At 42.4% G+C, this 19,512-nt stretch overlaps 1 protein-coding gene and 1 long non-coding RNA gene across 2 annotated transcripts in view; both read right to left on the reverse strand.

Moving 5' to 3' along the window:
• Window positions 1-121, reverse strand: part of FAXC (failed axon connections homolog, metaxin like GST domain containing) — a 71,436-nt gene extending 71,315 nt beyond the window's left edge. Inside the window, exon 1 of the mRNA XM_060616239.3 lies at window positions 13-121. The gene's annotated coding sequence lies outside the window, so the exon portion shown is untranslated. The remainder of the gene's footprint in view (window positions 1-12) is intronic.
• LOC132667419 (uncharacterized) overlaps window positions 1-696 on the reverse strand; it is an 80,046-nt gene extending 79,350 nt beyond the window's left edge. The window contains exon 1 of the long non-coding RNA XR_009605137.2: window positions 659-696. This is a non-coding gene — a long non-coding RNA (uncharacterized LOC132667419). The remainder of the gene's footprint in view (window positions 1-658) is intronic.
• Between the last annotated feature and the right edge of the window lie 18,816 nt (window positions 697-19,512).

Consider the following 19,512-nt stretch of genomic DNA (forward strand, 5'->3'; position numbering starts at 1 on the left):
AAAGTCACCTACCCCGCGCCCTGCCCCCGCCCCGCATCTCCGCGGTCCGGCGGCCTCCGCCCCGGCCGGAGCTGCAGGGCTGGGCGCGCCCGGCGGGCTCCGCGCCTCCAGGCGGCACGGCCGGGAACGGCTCGGCGCGCGAGGGCTAAGGCTGCGGAGGTGCCTGGAAATGCGGCTCCGCCGGGAGGAAGCTGCAGTCAGGGCCCGGATCTCGGTCCCCCCCAAGCCCCGGCCCGCCCTCCGCCGTCGCTCCAGCCCCTCCCGCAGGCCGGAGAGCGGGGAGCGCGCGGGACTCACCTGAGGCCGCGCCGAGTGGCAGGCAGGAGACGCCACCAGGTGGGGGCTGGGAACGAGCGCCCGGATTAAGGTCGGGAATTAAGATTGTTCTGGCCATCAGGAAGGCGCTATGTATTTGCATAATTTATAAAAAACACTCTTATTACAGGGCACAGTTACCTAGGCTTTGGCCATGTGCTCACGGAGAGGAGAGCTTGTCTGGTTTGACAAGTAACAGCAAAAATGCACCCTAGAGAGATTTCCCCTCTGGCAGACCCAGCTCAAGTCTTTCCCCCTTTGAAGTCATTATGGGGAGAACCCGCAGATGTGGGGTGTTTTGGTTTGTTTTCCTTTTCTTTTCGGTTCAGAAAATCTCTCAAACTCTGTGTGTGTGTGTGTGTGTGTGTGTGTGTGTGTGTGTGTGTGTGTGTGTGTGTATTTTCAATTTTATTCCATTAACTTCATGGTTAATTTCATTTTTTAAAGTTCATAAGTCTAGGGGCACCTGGGTGGCTCAGTCAATGCAGCGTGGGACTGTTGGGCTCAGGTCAAGATCTCACAGTTTGCGGGTTTGAGCCCTGCATCAGGCTCTGAGTTGACAGCGTGGAGCCTGCTTGAGATTCTCTCTCTCCCTGTCTCTGTGCCCTTCCTCTCTCTCTCTCTCTCTCTCTCTCTCTCTCTCTCTCTCTCTCTCTCAAAATAAATAAATAAACTTAAAAAGATCATAAGCCCAAACAATAGGGTCATGTTTCATGGTTTTATGATATACACATGAATTTTAGCAAGAGCATGGATAGCTTAAAATTGTTTGGAGGCACTGAAAAAGAAATTCAAGTCGGCGATTTATCTATCACTCCCAAGGTGAAAGGATGGATGTGGGAACCCTCCAAGCTTTTTCCTGAGAGGGCGTACACTGGAGTGAAGGAAAGCTCCCCCTTCCCTTCTACTTCCGCTGCCACATCAGCCCTTTAGAAGAGCAGGGAATGCTGTCATATTCCTAAAACATGGACTTTTTGCCAGCCTGAAGGAGATATGGGAGGTACTAACCAGGATTGGGGAGGGGTCCCATGCAGCAGTGTGTAGGTACCCCTGACCTCTCCGGAAGAAGGAGTGTGTGTACTCAGAAGTGGAACTCCTTTGAGCAGGTTGTGGGAGTGAAACCCAAGGGCCTGCTGGAGTGACACGGGTGGTCACCAGATTCCTCCAGGGAGAAGGACCAGAAGGCTTCGGGGCCTCGTTCACAAGAAGCAGAGTGGGCAGGTTCAGGATCAGAGCAGAAATGCTCTGTGCCCAGATGAGACAAGGAGCTGACACCAGCCATTCTTCATTCTTCTTCTGTGACCTTCAACAGAGCACTCAGCCTTTGCTCTCATTAAATGTTGAGCCAATATTTAAAAAGTAACCGTTTGTTTTTCGGTACTGAGCTCTATGACTGAGTGTCTAGGTTCAGTCACGGGGATGAGCATAAGTTACCTTCAGTGAAGCCTTCATGGAAGGCAAAAGAGAGAATCAATACTGGCAAAATCTGTGTCTGGGAAACAAGTTAGAAACCAGACGAAGTTGAATGGTCTCATCCCAAGAGCCACTTACTGCATTTTACTGTCACAGCTCTTCTGGTAGGCCAACCTACCCCACTCACTCTTGGGGGACTGTGGACATTCCTGGACTTGTCAGATCCTCTTTGAACATTATGTGGCCTTTGGTTCAAGTGTGGTTTACATTTTCAGAGACACCATGAGGTGAACTATTTTTAGATGCATGTGTAAATAAATTCTGTGAGAAAAACTAGAATATAATCTTAATCTGATGCAGATTAAAAATTAGCTTTTAGACCTGTGACAGAGAAGAAAGATTATTAAAACTCAGCTTGTATAAAAGTGAAAGGAGGCAGGGGCGCCTGGGTGGCACAAAGTGGTGGGCTCTTGATCTTGGCTCAGGTCGTGATATCACAGTTCTTAAGTTCGAGCCCTGAATCAGGCTCTCCCATGATGGCGACTCAGAGCTTGCCTTGGATTCTATCTCTCCTTCTCTCTGCTCCTGCCCCACGTGTGCGTGTCTGTTTGTGTGTGGGGGTGTGTGCAAGCACACACGCATACACACGCACATGCTCTCTCTTTCTGTCTTAAAATAAATAAACTTTAAAAAAATTTTAAGGGGCTCCTGGGTGGCTCCGTCAGTTAAGCGTCCGACTTCGGCTCAGGTCATGATCTCAAGGCTTTAAGCCCTGCATCGGGCTCTGTGCTGACAACTCGGAGCCTGGAGCCTGCTTCGGATTCTGTGTCTCCACTCTCTCTGACCCTCCCCTACTCATGCTCTGCCCCTCTTTGTCTCTCAAAAATGAATAAACGTTAAAAAAATTTTTTTAACGTTTATTTATATTTGAGAGATAGAGACAGAGCATAAACGGGGGAAGAGGCAGGGACAGAGGGAGACACAATCCGAAGCAGGCTCCAGGCTCCGAGCTGTCAGCATGGAGCCCGACTCGGGGCTCGACACAGGGCTCGAACTTGTGAACTGTGAGATATGACCTGAGCCGAAGTTGGACACTAAAACGACTGAGCCACCCAGGCACCCCTAAAAAAATTTGTTTTTAATTCTCTAAGGTGAAAGGAGGCAGGAATCTCTGAGGAGTCAATAGATACAAGAGGTGGACAAAAGTTTGGTATGAGAACATGAGAACAAGGCTCTGAGGAAAAGGAAAGCATCTATAGCTGTGAAGGCACAGCAGCCATGCAAGCCTTAGCCAAACTTTGTGCAAGATCAGACTGAGTCCTACATGGAAAAGCTGCTCCACAAAGGGGTGCAATCCAGCCACAAAGAGAAGGAAGACTATGGCCCAGAGGCAGGGACTCAGCCCCAGAGCAGTGGTGGTGGTGTAACTAACAGCCAGAGGGGAACTGAACAGAACTGGGTTAACAGAGGAGCTGAGGAGATGAACTCTTCAAAGAATGGCCCCTCAGAACCCCCTGTGTAGAGCCAGATCCCAGGCTGAATCCCCAGGGGCTGTGTAGGAACCGTGCCCTACAGGGTGAAGGTAGAGGGAACTAAATAATTCTGCCTTCCAGCTCCCCTCCTAGGACTCCTTCAGCTACAGAAATGGTATGAAGACCGTGGGAGCCAGATGGACATCTTCACTCCACCCCTTCCGCAACCGCCATCAATTCTGACTGCCTTGGTGTCATGACCATGGATATAAGCTCCACGCTAGAGGGATATTATTATTTTTCTTTCTCAAGGACTTTGTTTCACTAACTCTAATTGAGGTTTTACAAGACAGGAAAAGGGAAGGGACTAATATTTATTGAACACCCATCTGTCGATATTTTTTTCAGTAACTTTTCAAAACAACCTGTATTAGATAAGTATTGCCATCTCCATTTACAAATGAGAAAAGTGAGGCAAAGAGACATAAATTAACAAGTTCAATTCCCACAGGTAGGTAATGATACAGCCAAGGTTCAAACCCAGTGTCTCACACCAGGAGCTCTTTGAGCTTCCTACCACGTGGGGTATTTCTCAAGTGCCAGGGCTGGTGCCCTGTCCATGGCAATCCTTCTTTATACCATTCTGTTCTGAACTATGTCTAAATCTGATGGTTCTAAAGCCTCAATACCTACCAGTTATACTGTCACCTTTTGAGAAAGGTGGATTCAGACAGTTCCTTATGCCAATATTGCTATGTCTATGTTATGCTTCGCCACGACAGTATGACAAGGGACAAGTAAATCAGTGCTTCCCGAACTTGTATATGTATCAGCTGGAGCTCTGCCATTATGATCAAATAAGAAACAATTGATCGGTTCTTCTCCAACATTAGTGTGCAAACATTAGCTTGCATATGAAATACATGGCATCTTGTTAACATACAAATTATTTTTTTAATGTTTATTTATTTTGAGAGAGAGAGAGAGGAAGCAGGGGAGGGGCAGATAAAGAGAGAGACTCCCAAGCAGGCTCCACACTTCATCAAAGAGCCCAACGGGGTCTCAATCTTATGAACCATGAAATCATGACCTGAGCTGAAATCAAGCATCTGCCACTTAACCAACTAAGCCACCCAGGTGTCCCTTAACATACAAATTCTAACTCAGTAGTTCTGGTGTGAGGTCTGAAATTCTGTATTTTTAACAATCTTCCTGGTAAGACTAAACCATACTTTGATTAACAGTGGTCTAGACCAGGGGTGCCTGGGTGGCTCAGTGGGTTAAGCGTCAGACTTCAGCGTCAGACTTCAGCTCAGGTCATGATCTTGGGCTCTGTGAGTTCAAGTCCCGTGTCTGGCTTGGTGCTGACAGCTCAGAGCCTGGGGCCTGCTTTGGATTCTGTGTCTCCCTCTCTCTCTCTGCCCCTCCCCCACTCATGCTTTGTCTCTCTCACTCTCAAAAATGAATAAGTGTTAAAAAAAAAAAAACAACAGTGGTCTAGACCACTGGCTTATGAGGAGGATCCAAGAGTCTGCCCAAAAGGGACCACCCCAACCCATGTTCTTTTTTTTTTTTTTCAATTGGCAAGTGTTTATATTTGGTTTTAATATTAGTTTAATAGGACTTCCAAAGCAGTTTAATAGGACTTCCAAAGCAAAAATATTGAATTTTATATCATTCCTTTGGATTTCATATCTTTTACATGATTTTTTTTTTTTTTCTGTGATTGGCTTTATTTCACTTTGCATAATGTCAAGGTTCATCCATGTTGTAGCATGTGACAGGGTTTCTTTCTTTTTTTTTTTTTTTAATATGTAATTTATTGTCAAATTGGTTAAAAACTGAGAACAAACTGAGGGTTGATGGAGGGTGGGAGGGAGTGGAGGGTGGGTGATGGGTATTGAGGAGGGCACCTGTTGGGATGACCCATGTTCTTAACCAACTCAATCAAGTCACAGTTCATGATGAGTTTGGACACCAGACATACATATAAAAGGGTGTATGCAGCAGAATCAGACATGGAGAGAAAATGAATCAAGACTCAAGAAGAGCAATTAGAAGAGAAAGTAATACATATTCCTTGTGAGAGGTCCTAGCCTAAGTGCTATGAGGTGACAGAAGAAGTCACGGGGCAGGAGAGTTGGGGGTGAGGGGGAGTGGTAGGGGAGAAAAGGGGGAGAAGACAGGATCCTAGGAGATTAGCGTTAGCAGAGCACCTTTTTCAGGTGCCAACACAAAGAGCACAAACAAATGAATACATTGTTTTTATAAATTTCATTGACACTTGAAAAAATTTTCATTTAAGTATGATACTTTATGTTTCAAAATATAGTTTAAAAGATTTAAGGCCTTGCTGCTGGGGTAATAAGTGGATGTGATGTTGGTACTATTGCTGGTCTTACATAATAAAGTTTAAGATGCCACTTTATTAAAATATCTCTAAAATATTAAAAATTAAAATGTTATTCAAAAAATAAACAATTGAATTGATAATGTTACCCTAGATTTTATTGTAAAGCTTCTGCTTTCTTGGCTTGACTTGTGGAGAAGAGATCTAATACCACCCTACCCAGATACCCTGAATCTTCACCAACATTAAAGCTGAAAGCCAGTATATCACCATAAGATGACTTTGCCTGTCTACTTTCTGACTGGCTGGATGTGAGCATCTTCTAAATCTTTATGTAACTATTAGAAAACATTTTCTGCAAAATGGAGTTGATGCTGAGAAAAGATATGCAAATAATAACTAGGCTCAGATGAGTGATGGGCAATTGAGAAGGTGGGTCACAAGAAGGGTTTGGAGGGCCCCTGGGTGGCTCAGTTGGTTAAGCATCTGACTTTGGCTCAGGTCATGATCTCACAGTTCATTAGTTCAAGTCCCCCATCAGCTAAGCTTGAGCCCTGTTTCAGGCAAACACAAGCCCCACTTCAGATGAGCCCCACTTCTCTCTCTCTCTCTCTCTCTCTCTCTCCCTCTCTCTCTCTCTCTGCCTCTTGTGGGATTCTCTCTCTCCCTCTCTCTGCCCTTTACTCACTTCCAGCACTTTCTCTCTCTCTCTCAAAAAAGATGAAAGAAAGAAGAAAAAAAGAAAGAAAAGAAAAGAAAAAAGAAAAGAAAAGAAACAAAGGAGGAAACAAGGAAAGAAAGAAGGAAAGAGTTTAGAGATTTTGAGCTGGGGCTGTGCATTAGTTTGCTAGGTCTGTCATTACAAAGTACCATACCCTGGGTGGCTTAAACAACAGAAATTTATTTCCTCATAGTTCTAAAGGCTAGAAGTCCATGATCATGGTGTTGGTGGGGTTGATTTCTTCTGATGGCCATATTCTCCCTGTGTCTTTATATGGTCTTTCCTCTGTATGTCTGTGTCCTAATTTCCTCTTCTTATAAAAACACTAGGCATATTGGATTAGGTCTACCCTAACGACCTCATGTTACTTTAATTACCTCTTTGAAGATCTATCTCCAAATACAGCTGCATTTTGAGGTACCTCAACATATGGATTTTATGGGAACACAATTCAGCCCATAACAGCCCATAGAATGCTCAAATGGAGATGTCTCCAACTGTGAGGTTTAGAAAAGAGATTTGGGCCCAAGATCGAAATGTCTGGGGGTCATTAAAGGCAAAAAGAGTAGATATGAGAATGTGAAGTTCAATGCTGTGTGAGAGGAGAGAGGGCCAAGGATAGAACCCTGAAAACAACACATCTAGTGATGGCCTAAGGAAGAGAGACCCATCCAGGACATTGAGAGGGAGAAAGGGCCAGGAAGGAAGCCAGATGGGTGTTGGGGCTGCAAAAACCAAGGTGTCTCAAGAAAGTATGAACTGGGATCAATAGTGTTACATGTTCCCAAAAAGTAGAGTAAAATAAATTTAGCCAGCAGCACAGACATTACTGACCTTGGTGGCCAAGCACATTCAAGTGTCAAGGGAATAGAAGCTAGGTTTGAAAAATGAAGGAATGATGGGGCGCCTGGGTGGCTCAGTCAGTTAAGCATCCAACTTTGGTTCAGGTCATGATCTCACGGTTCATGGGTTTGAGCCTTGCACTGGGCTTGGTGCTGACAGCTCAGAGCCTGGAGCCTGCTTCAGATGCTGTGTCTCCCTCTCTCTCTGTGCCCCTCCCCCACTCACACTCGGTTCTCCCTCTGTCTCTCAAAAATGAATAAATGTTAAAAAAATTAAAAAGAAAAAAAAAAGAAAAATGAAGGGACGCAGGTAAGTGTAGATAACACCCGTCATGAATTTGGCCGTGAAAGCGGAAAGCAAAGGTGATCGTTGGAGGGGGAAATAAATATTTCTCCATTCTTTAAGAGATTATGTAATTTATTTTTAATATAAATACACAAACAGTGCAAAATTCAACAGCTACAAAGAAGAATGCAATGAAAGGTAGATCTCTCTGCCAGGACTCTCCCCTTGCCTCCAGATGTGCTCTCTTCTCCACCCTGCTCCTCGCCCCAGAGGCTGGACTTCATGAAGGACATCAATGATTTCCTTGCACTGTGGCTTTTGGTTGTATGCACAGAAACGTCCCTCATACGGTTTGCCCCATGACAGAGGTTGGAAGGCAGGAGGAGAGTAGGGAAGCTGTGAGTAAGCCATAGTGTCTTCTCCTGTAGTCACCATAGGGCCATGGCTCCTATCACGCAGGTCCCTCTACACTGCCACCTTCTGTGGGTTTCAGGAAAGTCCACACACCTTCAGCAGGAGCCATGGTAATGACTTCTGCTGCTGCCTTCCCTGGGGTGCAGTTTTGTAAATAGTCCTTTTTTTGCCCCTCTTCAAAATACCCACTTTAAGTGTGCTTTCAGTTGTTTGCTAGGATTCTTTTCTTTTTTTTAATGTTTATTTATTTTTGAGAGAGAGAGAGAGAGAGTGTGAGCCAGAGCAAGGGCAGAGAGAGAGGGAGACAGAGGATCCCGAAGTGTGCTGGGGCTTGAACTGAGAGATGATGGAACTGAGAGATCATGAGCTGAAGTCAGACGCTTAATCAACTGAGCCACTCAGGGGCCCCTCTTGCTGGGATTCTAAGACACACAGTCGCCCTCCTAACTTTGTTCTTGTTACCCAGTTCCCCTCCCCAGACACAAATATAGCCATCACCTTCTGTGTTTATTCCTAGAGATATTCCATGCATTACAAAAGCATTTTCTATACATACATGTACCTATATATATGCATATATTGTTTTAAATTATTTTTACACAAATTTGTATCATTAACTGCCTCTCCTGCACATTACTTTCTTTTCCTTTTTATCTTAAATATGGAACTTCTAAGCTTCCTGATTCTTTTTTTCTATAGTTGCACAGAATATAGTGGTTATACATGCACATACACACACACTTCTGCATACGTTTATATTTCTAGAAGTGGAATTTCTGGGTCAAAGGAGCCATGCATTTAATTATGATATATATTGCCATATTGCCCTGCATAGAGGGCAATTTAAACTCTCAATAGTTTTGAAACTGTTTCCTCCTATGTCCCCTTACCACACATTTTCTTAAATCCTTTGATCATTCCTAATTTGGTAGGTGAGAAAAGTGTCTCATTTGGTTTAAAAAAATTATTTTAATGTTTATTTATTTTTGAGAGAGACAGAGCGTGAGCAGGGGAGGGACAGAGACAGAGGGAGACACAGAATCCAAAGGAGCTCCAGCCTCTGAGCTGTCAGCGCAGAGCCCAACGCAGGGCTTGAACTCACGAACCATGAGATCATGATCTGAGCTGAAGTCAGACGCCTAACCGAGCCACCCAGGTGCCCCTCATTTTGGCTTTAAATTTATGTTTCTCGTGTTATGTGTGAGGTTGGGTGCATTTCTTTAAAATACATTTGTACTGACTTTTCAGTGAACTCTTCATTTTTTACTGGGTTATAAGAACTTTTTAATTGATTTATATGAGCTTCTAATTGGAAAAAAAAACTGTGAATTGATTTGCAAATATTTTCCCAGCTTGTTATTTTTCCTTTTTTTTTTTTTTTTCTTCTATGGCTTCTTGGTTTTCTATCATAGTTTTAGACAGGCTTCCTCCTCACACTGGGATGTTTCAGTCCACAATTTCAGATACTATTAGGTGACTTCAAGTGCTGGGGGTGTCCATGAAGGTGTCCATGGGGGTGTCCATGAAGCCTCTAGAGACAAGGTTCTGTTGCTGCTGAGGTAGGACACAAACCATCCACATAGACATTGAAGTTTCTCAGGAAAATGGGAGAACATGGGAAGGGTAAGGAAAAAAAAAAGATGCTGTGATTGAAGGGAGTGACCAGAAGTGGGGAATGGCAGCAGAGTAGTGAGGACAGGACAGCTAGACTTGAGGCTTGGAGACACAAGAGCTTTGTGACACAGAGTAATGGCCATGAGTAAAGAGGACACAAACTCCCATCTCTCAACTCTGAGAATGGGAAACTTCCTCTCAAAATGGCTCCAGATGAAATCAAGTCCTCAGAGGTCAGTTAAAGTAGGAGGTAAAGAAAACTTCGATGAAGGCTTGAGAAGTAGGGTAATTGGTAAATCATGAAAGGTGGCTTAGAGGTTGCAGCAGGAAGTGTAGAAGAGGGGAGGTTGAGTCAGACAAGAAGAACTCAAGAAACAGTCTTGAGTAGAGATTATAGAAAAGATTCGGTATGGGGTGTCTAAATCCTGGGCAGTGACTGTGGTTAGCAGGGACCCTTACTGGGCTACAAGAATGAATGTTAAAAATGTCTGTCCCCAGCAGGTCCCTGGAGCAGTAACACCTGGGCTGGAACAGGTCAGTTTGTCATCTCAGGAACACAGAGAGATTTGCCTCTAGAAGGGTTAAGTTTCAGCCTCCTTTGGTTGGTTCTCAGGGAAAGTTCTGGATCCTAAACTGACAGGTCTGTGGGTGCTCAAGTAAATAAACAGTGGCCTGCAAGGGCAAAGGCCTGTCACTAGGAGGTGGGTCTGCGTGCCTCCTTGTGGTACGGGTGAGGGTGGGGTGCCTGAGGGCAGAGAGGTGAGCTGCTTGGGGGTCACACTGCATCAAAGCCCTTCCCTTAAGCTCTTTGATAATGTAGATGAGTGTTTCTCATCCATTCATCCATCCACCTAGCCATCTACCTATTAATCTATTTACCTCTATTTAAAATCAGCAATCTTTTTTATGAGTCGGAATTCTTTAAATATTGCAGAAATCTGATTGTTCATTAATTCAGACTGGCCCTCCACCATGCCATCCGGGCAAACTAAGTCTAAAAAACAGAATCCCAGAACATCTCTTTGATTCAATATCAAAGAATGACCAAAAATGGGGCACCTGGCTGGCTCAGTCAGTAGAGCACACGACTCTTGATCTAGGAGTTGTGAGTTCCAGCCCCACATTGGGCATACAGCCTACTAAAAAAACAAACAAACAAAAAGAGGCAATTTAAATATCCCAGTTTTTGCCTTTCACAACTTTTGACAGGCTTCATGTTCACTTTTACAGGTACAGGCAAAAGATGGAGTGATCATATTTTTCTTTTCCTGACATACTCTGCCAAGTAAAGGCTATGTTTCCCACTGCAGTATTTTACTACAGTAAATTTTAACCTTTTTTGTGTGGCCATAAATTCTTTTGAGACTCTGATGAGGGCTATAGAAACATCCTCGGCAGAAAAATACATGCACACAAACACAAATGTTTGTCTGTTTTTTAAGTAGGCTCCATGCCCAACTGGGGTCGAACTCATGACCCAAAGATCTAAATTTGTATGATCTACCAACTGAGTCAACCAGGTGCCACCCCCTTGCCCTCGTCACACACACAATTTTGTGCCCTATTTCAGGTGGTTTCTGGAACCTCAGAAGCCTGTCTGTAGGCCTCAGACACCACAGAGACTGTCTTAGAGTTAGGAAAATAAATGGAGATCTCACATGATATCAGTGAGCTCTATGTCCATTAGGTTCTGTCAACAAGAAACGAAAATTCAAATCTAACAAAATGGAAACATCTGGTATCCATATTTACCTTGTAACTCTTCACCCGCACCCCACCCCCCACCCCCTCAGCTCTGCCGCATCATCTTGAGAATATATTTTCTTTCTTTGGGTCCAACTGGTGCCTTTTAGCTCCTAAACAGTGGCTCATTTATAAGTGCTCATCCTTTTCTTGCTGGGACACAAAGGCTTTATTGATCTCACAATAAATTCTTTTGCTTGATTTTCATGCAAATCTTCAGTGTCAGGATTTTTTTTTTTTTTTTTTTTTTTTTTTTGATACAGAGAAGGCTTGCATGGCATTTCCATCTCATTAATTATAATCAACTAAGAATCTCCTTTCTAATAAAGTCACATTGTTAAGTTAATAAAAGCAATTACATGTTGGTTGTACTTCCTTCCATTTGGTCTTATTTCCATGTTTATTTCTACATCCATATTTTCTTAGGATTCTTAGATTTTGGACTTATTTCTGTAAGCCTATAATGATACAGATATGTTTTATGGAATTGCAGGGACCGCACCAGTCCAAGTTTGAAAAGTATTTCCAGTAAGCATAACTTGCCCCTGTGCCTGGTTACCAGCAGTCTCCCTAAATCTCTACCTGATGCCTCTCAATGTTGTTCCAGGTCAACAGTAGCATGGAAACCCTCTCGAGTGTCCCTAGTATACATCATAAAGACATTACAAACAGTGTCCAACACTATGACTTTTTGCTTGACTAAGATATTTTTGATATGTAGTATTTTAATACTTTTCTTCAATTTATTAATACAGTAGCAAAACCTATAGCTATAATATAGAAAGTAAGGATATAATTTTATTCTGGGTCTTTAAAGCATTTTACTAAGTTGCAATTAGTAGCATGTTGTAGTTATAGTCACAGAAATGTAACAAAGCTCTAAGAGAACTAAGGCAAATAGCCCAGACTACAGACCTCATGAAGCTCTGTTTGATTGAAATGCTTGAAGATGTTACCTTGCCTACAGACAATTCAGATAAGTGATAATAAGCCAGTTGTGTGTGGTCATACTACTATGACCATAGAATGCCGCAGATATCAGGGACAAGTATAAAAGTAGTGAAGGTCACAGGCTCCGGAATCAGACTGCCTGGGTTCAGATCCTAGCTGCATCTTGATAGTTGTGTAATGCTGAACACAGTTTAATAGCCCTGTGAAACTGGAGTGGACAGCAGTCCCTCCCTCACAGGACTGCTGTGAAGTTTAAATGAGATAATACACACAGAGGCCTTCACACAAGGTCTGGTGTTCCATAAAAGCAAAAGATTACAATAAGTGGCCAATATTACTTATGGATCTTTTTTAAAAAACAGTATGAGACAGGATTCACATTAGTTGATGAAGAATTTCTTTGCTAGACCAATTCAGTATCACAATATTCATTAACATTTTCTCTATTTTGAAACTTCCAAAATGACAGAAAAATTGATGGACTAGTACAATGACTATACGTACACCCTTCATCAAAATTCACCATTTGGTAATGTTACTACATATACTTTCTCTGTGTTTATACACAAGCACACACACACTCCCAGAAACCTAAATAAATATAGCTTTTCCCAAACTCCTGAAAAGTATTTAACCTGTCTTTATCCACTGTTCTCATTTTCTCCTTATCCTTTTCTAACAATATGGCCTGTTTTCATTTTTAAACCCTTTGGTTTTTTTTAAATTTTTTTAATGTTTATTTATTTTTGAGAGAGAGAGAGAGAGAGAGAGAGAGAGAGAGAGAGAGAGAGAGATTGTGAGTGGGGGAGGGGCAGAGATAGAGGGAGACACAGAATCTGAAGAGGCTCCAGGCTCTGAGCTGTCAGTGTAGAGCCCAACATGGGGCTCAAACTCATGGGTTGTGAGATCACGACCTGAGCAAAAGTCAGACACTTAACTGACTGAGCCACCCAAGCACCCCTTCATTTTTAAATCCTTTGGATGAGAGTTGCAGATATCTTGTTTTTCAGTACCTACATATCCAACTACTATATGCAGTTCCTAAGAAAAAGGACATTGTCTTTCAAAAACACAATGTTATCACACATAAGAAAGTTCATAGTGGGGGCACCTGGGTGGTTCAGTCGGTGTCCGACTGTTGATTTTGGCTCAGGTCATGATCCTAGAGTCCAGGGTCACGGGATCAAGCCCTGCATCAGGCTCCACACTGAGCATGGAGCCTGCTTAAGATATTCTCTCTCTCTCTCTCTCTCTCTCTCTCTCTCTCTCTCTCTCCCCCCCCCCGCCCCTTCCCCTGTCCACACATGCTCTCTCTCTAAAAAAAAAAAAAAAAAAAAAAAAAAAAAACAACCAGTTCATAGTAATTCCATAAAGTTATCTCAGATCTAGTCTATGTTCAAATTTATGCAATTGTCTCAAAAATATTTTATAGGTGTTTTGTGATTGCTGTTCTATTCAAAATCCAATCAAAGTTCTTGCATTGCACTGATCACTTTCAATCTACACCCCAGTACAGGTCAGGTAACTTGTAGAATGTCTCACATTTTGGATTTGACTTTTCCCTTATGGACAGTTTCTTTTAGCTTGTTCCCAGTGCCCCTGTAGTCCTGACTCCCTGTGCCTGAAGTCGGCCACTCTTGTAAGGATCCCTAAATCACTGGTTTCCTTTGCATGGGATCTTCCCTTCAATAAATATTTGTTTAGGTTATTTACCCCCACCCACTAAATGGTAATATTGACTCTAGGTTTGGATGTTATGGTAAGGCAAACTACAATAAACTAAGATTTGATTTAGCTGTGATAGAAAACACAAGCAGCGGTAGTTTATTTTTTTTAACGTTTATTTATTTTTGAGACAGAGAGAGACAGAGCATGAACGGGGGAGGGTCAGAGAGAGAGGGAGACACAGAATCTGAAACAGGCTCCAGGTTCTGAGCTGTCAGCACAGAGCCCGACACGGGGCTTGAACTCACAAACCGTGAGATCATGACCTGAGCCATCTGATGCTTAACCGACTGAGCCACCCAGGCACCCCTTGCAGGGGTAGTTTAAACAAGCTGATATTCATTCATTCTCTCTCTCCCCTTTCCTCTCTTGTTTCCTTCCTCCCTACCTCCACTCTCTCTTTTCATCAAAGTCTGGAGGAGGACAGCCTCAGGCTGATACAGTAATGCACTTATCAGGCTCCTCTGACTTGGTGCCCCAGCTCTGGGTCTGAGCTGATTGTTCCAACTCAAGCCACCATGTCCCCTTTCAGCCAGCTGGAGGGAGGAAAAGCAAGAAAAGTGCACTCTCCCTACTGACACTTCGTGGAAGTTACACATACCATTTCCACTCACATCTCATTGGCCATAATTAAGTTATATGGCCACATCTAGCTTCAGGGAAGGTCAAGAAATGTAGCTAAAATAAGGGGTCCTGTTGCTACAGAGGGAAGAAGAGATTTAGGGGACACTCACTAGCCTTGGCCAACTCTATTAACAGAGGCAGGTGGTCAAGAGGGTCACTGAGAGGGGTGCCTGGTGGCTCAGTCGGTTAAGCATCCAACTTCAGATCAGGTCGTGATCTCACAGTTCATGGGTTCAAGCCCCATATCGGGCTTTGTGCTGACAGCTCAGATCCCGGATCCTGCTTCAGATTCTGTGTCTCCCTCTCTCTCTGCTCCTCTCCTGTTCGTGCTCTGTCTCTCTCTCTCTCTCTCAAAAATAAACATCAAAAAAATTAAAATAAAAAAGAGGGTCACTGAGAAATCATCACAGGGAAGAAAAAAAGGGAGGCTCTTCAGGCATTGGAAATGAAAACAGACCATATTCTTAGAAAAAGATAAGGGAAATTGAGACTAAAAAGAGAGGCAGATTAAATACAGAACCTCAAGAAAAACTGCATTTATTTATTTGGGTTTTTGTGAAGGTAGTAGTAGCCCCAACGTAAAGTAAATGTGCACAGCTTATCATTTAAAAATAACCAGTAATAACCTGTTGGATTATCCAAATTATTTGACTTCATTGAAATTTCTCTGAAATATATTGCCAGCATTTCATTCACTCATTTTCCCATTCAACAAACAAATATCAAGGTCCAGGCACTGAGCTGGGTCAGGGCATATAACAGTGAAACAGGACAATGGTCCAGCCCACATAGTGTGTATATGAAACAGAATTTAATCAACTATTTACACAAATAAATCTAAGTCTATAATTGTGATAAGTGCTACAAAAAAAAGGGAAAATGCTATAATGTTAAAAGGGGTATCTGCCCTAGTCAGGAATGTTCCCAGAGGAGGTGATGCTTCCGAGAGGAGGTGATGCTTGGGCTGAGGCCTGAAGGAGAAGTACAATGAACTAAGCGGGGGAGGCAGGACGCTGGTTAGGGAGTTTGAATGTGCTTGAGCGGAGGGAGAACTGAGTGGAATGTAACCACACCGAGACTTGAGATAAAGAGTGAAATGCTACTCTGGCTGGCTACCTTTCTTATAAGCAAGACAGGAAGTAAGAAAATATGCATGTATCTGTTTATTTGTGTAAAACATGTATGTACACGCATATGTGACAAACCAAAAAAATAATGCACTTGGTTACCTGCCGTGAGTAAGTGGGACTAGAGTGGAAAGAATGAGATGTATGAGGTATGGGAGTAGAAAGGACAGGGGGGAGTAACAGTTCTCGGAGTAGAACTGCTTGTATAGTTCTGACTTTTAGAGACATGTTAATGGCACATACCCTAAAAGTAAATAATTTAAGTCAGCCAGGATGTTGGGGAGGGAGAACCCAAAAAGTAATACAAATAGCAACACATGAACCTAACTGAATACATATGATTAGAAACTAATTACAGTGAACAACATAACCAGACTGAGGTGGATGGGGAAGAAAAGAACTAACTCAACGTAACTTTGGAAAATAGTATTTTAACTATATATACTAAGGTTACATTAAATTTGTTTCTTGGGGTGCCTGGGTGGCTCGGTTGAGCAGCCAACTCTTTATTTTGGCTCAGGTCATGATTCCAGGGTCATGGGATCAAGCCCTGTGTCAGGCTCTGTGCTGAGATTCTCTCTCTCTTCCTCTACTTGAGATTCTTTCTGTCTTCCTCTACCTCTCTCCCCCACTTACGAGTACTCTAAAATTAAAATAATAATAATAAATTGTTTCTCATAGGAGTATGAGTTAGCAATTGTGAAATGATGAGTATTCTAGGATTGAGAAAATAAGTAAAATAAAGAAAGAAGAAATTCTAGAATAAATCCTGTGATGTTGGACTGCCATCAGAGGTATCAGAATGAATTCACAGTCATACACACACGGGGGGGCTCCTGGGTGTGGGGAGAGAAACAAGCATAGATGTGTGCAGGAATATATATTCATATACCTAGCTCTGTCTGCCGAGGGGATCTAGAAGCAATGACACCCAGTAATATAAGGACACTTAGTGCTCAGATCTTGGTTTCTAAATACTATTCTCCAGGAAAAGGAATTGGGACTCCTTGAATGCCAGGGCTAGATAAGGACAAATACAAGTTGAGCCTGGAGTACCTGTGACACCAGACGTGAGAAAGCGCTTGAAAAATTGCAGGGACATGAAAGGACATGAGAAGGGTTTCCAATGGCCAAATCTGGGACAATTTAAGTAATGACAATGATAGCAATAGGTTATAACCCATATAAGACAATGTCCACGAGTCCATACTAATAAAAATAAATAATTAAATCAATGAGGAAATGGGGGAGAAGGGACAGTTCTTTCTTTCAGAATTCCATTAATAAGTGTAGATGATGAAAGTTACCACTAAACAAACACCACAGTCATAAGTGTTTCAAGAATCATCAATGGATCATAAAACTAATGGGCAGAAGCATGAAAAACAGAGTATTTACATATTATCAAAGTATCTCACAATAAGGTGAGATACATCATACAGGGAAAAAATATAACTTATGGTGAAGAAATCTGCTAGACACCACCTTAGCTGAATGATCAAGCTTAATTAACATCACCAGTAACAAGACATATTGACATCATGTGTCTCCTGACAGGACGCCCTGAGAAAGGCACATCATTTCGGTGATGTTCTTGCCAAAAACACATTACCTGAATTTAATTGTGAAGAAAAATCAGAAAAACAAACAAGTTGAGGTACATTTTAAACAAATGTCCAGTGCTCTGTCAGTCTCAAAGTCATGAATGACAAAGACAGAAAGAGGAACTGTCCCAAATTAAAGAAGACTCAGAAATGACAATTTAATGCAATGTGGGATCTTGTTTCCCCCTAAAAAAGACACTAATGGGACAATTAATAAAACTTCAATAAGATTTGTAGATTAGGTTGTAATCTACAAATTAGAAATGTGTCAAAGTTAATTTTCTGGGTTTACTGTATTGTGGTCAAAGATAACATTTGGGAAGCTGAATGAAGGGTATATCGGAACACTTTGAATTATTTTTGGAACTTTTTTTGTAAGTCTCAAATTATTTTATAATTATTTTTAAACTTTTTAAAAAAGTTTTATTTATTAAGAAAGAGAGAGAAAGAGAAAGCAGGGGAGGGACAGGGAGAGAGAGAGAGAATCCCAAGCAGGCTCTGCACTGTCAGCACAGAGCCTGATGCAGGGCTCAAACTCATGAACCGTGAGATCATGACCTGAGCTGAAGATGCCTAACCGACTCAGCCACCCAGGCGCCCCTTTAATTATTTTTAAATGCAAAGTTTAAGATAATGCGAAAGAACTATAACGGACTCTTCTGTTACTGAAATCCAGCATATACTTGTCAAAAAATAAACAATGAAGCTTGAGAGGCAGGCAGGGCCAGATCATGTCTGGACTTGGTAGCCATGTTAAGGGATTTAGGTCTTTTACCTTAGGAGCAATGAAAAACCACTGAAGGGTTTTAAGAAGAGGCTGGCATTGAGTTCGTTTATCAGTGAGGGCCCAAACAGGAAACAGATGGCACATCTGAAATAAGATAATTTGAGGAAGATTTATTTACAGAAGACTATAAAAGTTTACAGAAGACTATAAAAGTGTGGGTATAGGGAGCCATCCAACTAAAGCCAACAGGTGGGTAGAGCAAAAAAAGGGAACTCAAGCTGATAAGGAGCAGTTAGTCAAAGAGGGTGAAGTCCTGAAAATAAAGGAGAAAGGTAAAAGAAGGGAAGTAATCAACAAAGTCAATGAGTAAAAGCTGAAACGTGGTCTCTAGGTATTGTCACCTGGTCAATTTGTGACTGTGGTGAGAACAGTTTCAATAAAACAATAATGGAGGAAGGCAGACCAGAGTAAGCTGAGAAGTTACAGAATGAGGAAATGGAGACAACTCTTTTGATATGTGTGGCTGTGTTGGGGAGGGGAAGGAAACATAGGACGGACATCATTCCGTAAGCTTTCCAATTATCCATTGTGAAATCAACTGGAACAGTGGGAACACCTTGAACAAATTTTCTAAAGCAAGATACCTACAAAGAATGGCTCTCTGTGGAGTCTGAAGCTATCTACAAAATGACTCTGTTAACAAATCATAATCAAACAAAATGTTCAACCTTAGTACCCAAATGGCACCCCTCCCGTTTTCCAGATCCAAACACGTTCATTAAAAAATAGAAAGTCTCTTAAGATCACAGGTTGCAACGATATTGACGTTTTCATTTGAGAGCACTCAGGCATGATTTAGGGGACAAAGTGATAGCATTTCTAACGCCTCAAGCAAACGTCTAGACATAAATTAAAAGATTTAAAGAAGATTCTTTTGTTATGTTTTGTCCTCAGGAAAAATATAGACCACACAAATACAGCAATGTTTTACATCCCTGCATAGCACCTATTTTCCCCAGAACATAGTAACTTTGGGAAAAATCAAAGCTTTAGTAACAACTGCCATTGCTTTTTATTCTAGTCTCTTAACCACGTTAGTTTCTAGAATCCTGACTCTAGAAGGCTCTTTCAGGTTCCAAAGGGGTTTAGCATGTATGTGCTGGGTGCTGGATCCCACTGCTCCTTGTGCAAGTTTTGGGAAAAGCGACACTACTTGACCTCTCTCTTGTCACCACCTGTCTTGCCATGTTCCTGCCATCATTCATAGCTACTTCTAAGTGCTGAAAGTTTCGTTCTCCTAGTGCTTGTAGCATTTTGAGCCAACCTTAAATGGTCTAATAGTTTTGATCATTGTAGTCTCACTGAGCAATCTGACTCCCTCCAGGACCACAGGTGGTCCATGGTCCAGGTGACTTCCTAGCTTCCCACAGTTGTTCCCTTCACCCCAAACTAAGATTGCCTGCCAATTCACTTTCTTACTCTCTCAGCCTTGTTCTTTTTCATTCTAAGACAGGTTTACAGTCTCTTTTGCTGGACTCTGAGTCGTAAAGTCTCCATCATTTTTTCTTGCAGGACATTCTCATG

Source organism: Panthera onca, chromosome B2, assembly GCF_046562875.1.
Source record: "Panthera onca isolate mPanOnc1 chromosome B2, mPanOnc1 haplotype 2, whole genome shotgun sequence".
NCBI lineage: Eukaryota > Metazoa > Chordata > Mammalia > Carnivora > Felidae > Panthera > Panthera onca.